This window comes from Trichosurus vulpecula, chromosome 1, assembly GCF_011100635.1.
Source record: "Trichosurus vulpecula isolate mTriVul1 chromosome 1, mTriVul1.pri, whole genome shotgun sequence".
Lineage (NCBI taxonomy): Eukaryota > Metazoa > Chordata > Mammalia > Diprotodontia > Phalangeridae > Trichosurus > Trichosurus vulpecula.
Genome location: NC_050573.1, coordinates 37856498 through 37863467, shown reverse-complemented (window position 1 = coordinate 37863467; position 6970 = coordinate 37856498).

Below are 6970 nucleotides of genomic sequence, written 5' to 3'. Positions count from 1 at the left end.
TTTGTTAAAATTCTTTTACAAATACCTCCAGTGCCTGACCTTGTTTGAACCCATCTTCCTGCTTCCTTCCACTCACAGTACGGTTGAAATCTTGTGTTTGTAGCATCACAAATCACATTTGTGGCAATGTCTGATACCACAACCTACAGCACACTCTCTGCCTTCATTGCAGAATCAAGCAAAGAGGAGACTTGAGAGTGAGAAAAGACATCGTCATTTGAGTTGTCATAGAGGAAAGTGGTAAGGGCAGGAAACCAAACTCCTGGTGGTCCCCCAAGTTCAGGGGTGTCTGCAGCCTAGGGAGCTTTTCACTCCTAAACTTCTGGTGCCGATGTGAAGTGCCCTGAGGCAGCCTTTCTAGCCAAATGCACCCTAGGCAGGAGCTGGGCAGCACTTCTTTCAATAGTATTCTGGCACTGAAGAAGATAAAGAAGCTTGAACTATCTATAATTTGTCTTTCTGACCTTGGCTTTTCTGGGCTGAAAGAACTTTTCATGAGGTACGTACGTCACAGTCTAACTGTTGTGAGAAAAACCATCCATCTTACTGGTTCATAATAAAATGGCTAAACTACTGATGCTTGTCAATGACCAATGATCTACCATCAGCCACGAGAGGTGGGAAGAGATACATGGTATCTCTGCAATAAGACTTGCTGTGGTTCTACCTCCGAGCAAAGGATCCTTTTCATGTAGGCACAGAGCCTCGTTATGATTCCGAAGTGGTGCATCTTGAGACGGCGGGATGGATTCCAAAGATGACTTTCCAACTGAGGCAGATTGTAAATTTTGCTGACTTGTTGTTTTGGTGGTTTGTTGTTACTGGGTTTTTTTTTTTTTAATCACCCTTTTTATATTTCTACTCTGTTTTTGGAATCTGTCATGTAAAGATTCTCACTGTCTTGGTGATGCTGCACTGCTCCATGCAACTTTCTCATGGTGAAACAGTTCTCTGAGTGTCCAGAATCTGCTGTTTGCACCATTTTGATTTTTAACTTGACTACATTGGAATCTCATGCAATAAAAAAAATGTACTGGATGCATTTAGCAGGGTTTTTACTTGTAAAATGAAAAAGATCAACAGTGGGACATTATGGAAATCTGTATTTAGTTTTTTGTTGGGGGCTTTTTTTGTTTTGGGTTTTTTTTGTAAAATTATTAAATTAAACTGGCTAATACTCTGGAGTCTTTGGTGTCTTTTATGAGAGAATAATACAGCAGGAAACCTGTTTTTAGATTTGAAAGTATCCGTAGCATTTCTTAGGAAGGGGTCAGCTGTCTCAGCTATAGTTTGTATCTGCCCAAGCTTGATGAACTGTAGGGAAGTTCATGGAATCATAGGCCCTTCGGTGTTGGAAGGAATCGTGGTGATTCTAGTGATTCCAGATCTCAAGGTGGCAACTAATTCTGAAAGCTGCCTGCTCTTGTTAGATGCATTCTTGGGACTTAAGAGCAATAATTAAATAACTTGAAAAATTAACTAGGAATTATTGTCAAAAACCTTGCAAATGTAAGGTGTTCTATGAGTTCGTTGTAATGACGACAATTTGCTTCAGATTCGGGAAAGTTGAATTCAAGATTGCAATGAATGTCACACTTGAGAATTCTAGGATTGGCTCCAGAATTTCCAAAAATTCAGGAAAACCTAACCTGAGAAATCAGCTTAGAGCAGGAGAGCCTACAGGTGGCAATTAGCTAATGGTACAGCCTTGGTGAAAGAACAGGAATTCCATTTCCACGATGGAGCTTGAAATGGCTTGAAAGGCCATTTTAGGGCTTGTTAATATATAAAAATAGGCATTCCCACAAATGTTCTTATAACTGGACAGAATACTCCAGAGTGGAATCTGACCAGGATAAAGTATGGTGGGAATATTTTCACCACCCTAGTAGATGTTACATTCTTAATGCAGTTTAGCCTAGCCTTTGTTTCGGCAGCCATGTAACACTATTGATTCAATTCGCTAAAATTTATTCCATATTTTTCCAAATGAGTCTTGGAAATAGAAAACCATAGGAAAAACTTACTAGAATTGGGAAATTGCTTTTGTCTCCTGATAATCAAATATTATTAAGAGCTTGCTTACCATGTGCTAGGTATTAAGTTCTGGGCATAAAAAGCAAAAGCAAGTCAATGTTCATTGGCCTCACTGGGTTCTGATGGGGAAGACCATAGTACGTGACTTGAAATGTGCCTATTTCAATACACTGCATTGCTTTCATCCTTGCAGAGTTGTGGAACTGCAAGAGACTTCATCATAGATGGCAAAGTTAATGATGTAGCTTGGGAAGGCAACTTAGATGTGACTCCTCATTTTACAGAGGTTTTACTGAGCGGTTGTGAGTTGTCCTCAGTTCAACTGAATCATACTGAAGACAGTATCCTACGTGGTAGGACGAGGCAGGCCTGGGACAGCCTACCTTGCCTAGAGACTCAAACCAGGAAGTGTCAATGCCATGGCTACACTTGGCTAATCAACAAACATTAACTGAATGCTTTATGGGTTCAGTGCTCCAAGCCACCAAGCAAACAGTCCAGTGGGGGAGATGAGAGAGATCTACCTAAGGGCACCATAGGTTATCTTTTCATGGGGGAGACAAAAAGCTAATTCTTAACAGGCATAGTGATATGAAATCATTGGCAGAGATGACTAAAGCTTGGGGTGTGGAGTAAAAACTTCTTAGAAGCTGATTTGGGCCTTCAAAAGAATCTGGTAGAGAGGACAGACAACAGTTTCAGGTAGGGGGAAGGATGTGCACAAAAGTGTAGCCAGAAATGCATAAGATGTTGATTATGCTTAATATGCCAGGCCAGTACTGCCTGGTGCAGATTTATAAAAATGAAGGCAGGTTTGGAAGACTGGTTAGACCAATATGAAAAGAGAGAGGTCTTACATTGGTGTTTACTAGCTATGTAACCATGGGGAAGGTCTCAGCCTCAATTTGGTTATATGAGAAATAAAGCTATAATAACCTGGAAGAAATAATGTAAGATATAAAATGAAGTAGAAGCTTTGGAGGAAAGAATTTGAAGGAGAATAAATAAGCTTAGGAAAGAAAATGGTAAACTTTACCTGAAAGATGGGACTCCCCCCCCCCAAAAAAAAAATTGGAAGCAATCGATTGATCAATACTTGTGCTGAATAAAGGAATACCTTAGTGTAGAAAGGTGGAAGAAGGGAGTGGAACTTGCTATTTCTTATGATAGGGGTACGTGAAAAGAATACAAACGTGGAGGAAGGGGACAAGTGGGCATCAGATGAACCTCACTCCTACCTGAAACAAACAAATGAGGGCATCATCATACTCAACAGGGAAGGAAGCAAGGATGGGGAGAGGGTAGTTAAGGGTGTGAAGGATACCTGAAAGGGATAGATGCAAGCAAACCAGCTTCCTGACCCTGAAGGGAGGATCTAGGGGGAGAAAGAAAAAGTATTGGAGTCTAAGGGGTGCCTCCTAGACAACTGGGGAATGGCTGGACAAATTGTGCCACGTGAACATAATGGCATATTATTGCTCCATAAGAAATGACCAAAGTGATAATTTTAGGTGGTCACGGTTGTGTGAAGTGAGCAGGGGAACAATAATTTCTATAAGTATAGCAATATTGTGAAGAAAATTGATTTGGAAAGACTAAAGAACTGATAAATGCAATGTCCAACAATGTCTTCAGAGGACTTAGGATGAAGCATGTTACCTACCTCCTGACAGAGATAAGGGGGACAAGGTGCAGAGAAAGATATGTATTTAAGTGAGGGCCTAGAGTCAGCAAGACCTGAGTTCAGATCTGGCCTCAGATACCTGCTGTGTGACTCTTGGCAAGTCACTTAACCTCTGCCTGCCTCAGATTCCCCATCTGTATAATGGGGGTAGTAATAGCACCTACCTTTCAGGGTTGTGTGAGAACAAATGAGATAATTGTAAAAGCACTTAGCACAGTGCCTGGCACATAGCACTACGTAAAGCACTATTTTTATTAATATGCAAGAAAAAGAATGTTTTAACAACCCAGCTAGCAGCTTCGATGGGGGCATAAGATCCCTCCCGGGCTGCCGGGACCCAGGGGGCTGCTGGGAAAGCACAGGTTCTTTTTATCTGCTTAAACAAGGAAAGCACGGTGAAGGGGTTGACCAGCTTACTTTAATCCAGCATTCAGTTAGCATACAGACAACAATCATTGAGTTCAGGGGAAAACGCCAGCATTCAGTTAGCATTCAGTTAGTTCAGGGGAGCATACAGACAAGCATCAACAGACCAAATACAGATTCATTGACTTACTTCAGGGGAAAAAACCAGCACCCTGAGGTTCAAAACATTCGTTTAGTTCGGGGAAAAACCAGTACCTCAAAACCAAAATACAAACAAATTACAAATAACAGACAGACCCAATACAATTCATAGTTACCAACATCTGGGCTCAGCCTGAGAGCAAGGGCTGGCCCAGAGTCACGCTTCCCTGCCGCTGCTCCCATACCAACCGGAAAAGGAAAGAGAGATCTTCAAGCTGTCCTCTCCCCTCTTATAGGGTTTTTGACATCATCAAGTGCCGCCTGAATGACCAGGGCCGATTGGTTCTTGAGTTGGCCCCTCCCCCTAGGGCAGACGTTAACACCTCCCCTCAGCCAGCCCCATGACTGATCACACAGGAAGTTGTCTGCTTCCTGGCATGCTCTCTGGGCTTCCTGCCCTGGGAAGAGCAAGCCACAGCATCCAGAGGCTCAGTGAGGTAAGCTGAGTCATTCAAAGAAAACAAAGGCCATTCTGGCTACACTCCACCCCTCACAATGTTCTAGGATGCACAATCCAATCACAATTTAAATTAAATTATATATCCTAGAACATTGTGATCCAATTACACAGGAAACTAAAACACATCATTCACAATAAAGCAAAACATATCATTCAGTGACATTCCCAAACATTGGTTTATGATTCAAATGCGATCCATCCCTGGATCACAGCAATATAATCTCTTCAATCAATCATCCCCAAAATAATTATTAATAATTCAAATGTCCACCCCTAGATCTTTGTATCCATTACATAGGATCAATAATATAACAATAAAAGAATGTAGCAAGGATAACACAAAATAAGTACTCAGAACACTACAATCATTCCCCCCCACCTCAAACAACTGGGGCTCAAAATCTTGGGGTAAGGGGTGAAGGTCTCATTTTCCATAGCTTCTTCATGCTGAAATTGGACGTAGAGTTGTGCCTGCCCCAAAGAGTCCCATTCCAGAGGTCAGTTCTTTCAGCGAGCTGGCAGGAATTCCAAGAAGCTACATGCTTAGGCAGTCACCAGAAAGTGCAGGGTACTTAAGCCTAAAGGAGACAGAACTAGCAACAAAGTTAACCAAAACAAAGAACAAAAAGAGTAGGCAAGTATGGGCTATTATCCTTCAAATAAAATCATCCAATATCAGAAGCCAAACTCAGGTGGGAAATGTTTCTTTTTAAACGGAACACAATGAGGAAACTAAGCCAAGAGGATCCCACCCTAGATGGAGACTAGGATTGTCCTCCCAGCCTTTCCCCAGATGTACAAGCTTTCCTCCGTTTATCACACGAGGCCACCTTCCCTCCCAGTATGACTTCATCTGGCTTCTGTTTTACCCATACCTTAGCTCCCAACTTTATTCTATCAATGGAGCAAGACCCTTTTGCTCCTGTTTCAAAACTCCATGTACAATACAATCTCAGGACATTGGCCCTTTCAGCACAGTCCTCCAGGGCCAGGCTTATCAGCTTAAGCCCTGGGAGGAAGGGATTATCTCCTGCTCTGGGCCCCTGGGAAACCTCGCCCAGCACTTCCACTCGCCTGTTTTCCTTCAGGCCTTCCTTGCTCCTAAGGCTCCAAAGTACCCGCCTGTTTTCCTTGCTCCTGAGGCTCCACAGAATCATAGCCACCTCGAGTACAAAGAGCAGTCCAAAAACAGGGAAACATTCAACCAACCCAGCACCCCAAAACGCCATGCTCTCTTGTTAAAGCCAGATCCTGACCAAGACTATGCCATATGTTTTAACAACCCAGCTAGCAGCTTCGATGGGGGCATAAGATCCCTCCCGGGCTGCCGGGACCCAGGGGGCTGCTGGGAAAGCACAGGTTCTTTTTATCTGCTTAAACAAGGAAAGCACGGTGAAGGGGTTGACCAGCTTACTTTAATCCAGCATTCAGTTAGCATACAGACAACAATCATTGAGTTCAGGGGAAAACGCCAGCATTCAGTTAGCATTCAGTTAGTTCAGGGGAGCATACAGACAAGCATCAACAGACCAAATACAGATTCATTGACTTACTTCAGGGGAAAAAACCAGCACCCTGAGGTTCAAAACATTCGTTTAGTTCGGGGAAAAACCAGTACCTCAAAACCAAAATACAAACAAATTACAAATAACAGACAGACCCAATACAATTCATAGTTACCAACATCTGGGCTCAGCCTGAGAGCAAGGGCTGGCCCAGAGTCACGCTTCCCTGCCGCTGCTCCCATACCAACCGGAAAAGGAAAGAGAGATCTTCAAGCTGTCCTCTCCCCTCTTATAGGGTTTTTGACATCATCAAGTGCCGCCTGAATGACCAGGGCCGATTGGTTCTTGAGTTGGCCCCTCCCCCTAGGGCAGACGTTAACACCTCCCCTCAGCCAGCCCCATGACTGATCACACAGGAAGTTGTCTGCTTCCTGGCATGCTCTCTGGGCTTCCTGCCCTGGGAAGAGCAAGCCACAGCATCCAGAGGCTCAGTGAGGTAAGCTGAGTCATTCAAAGAAAACAAAGGCCATTCTGGTTACAAAGAATTAATGCAAAAATGCAAGACCAGGAATGACTCCTCACTAAACGAGGGTCAAAGAATATGAAAAAATAGTTCTTGAAAGAACTATGAACAACCATTTAGATAATTGCTCCAAATCGCTAATAAGAAAAACTTCAAATATCTTTCATCTGTCACTTAGCAAATTGCAAAGATGG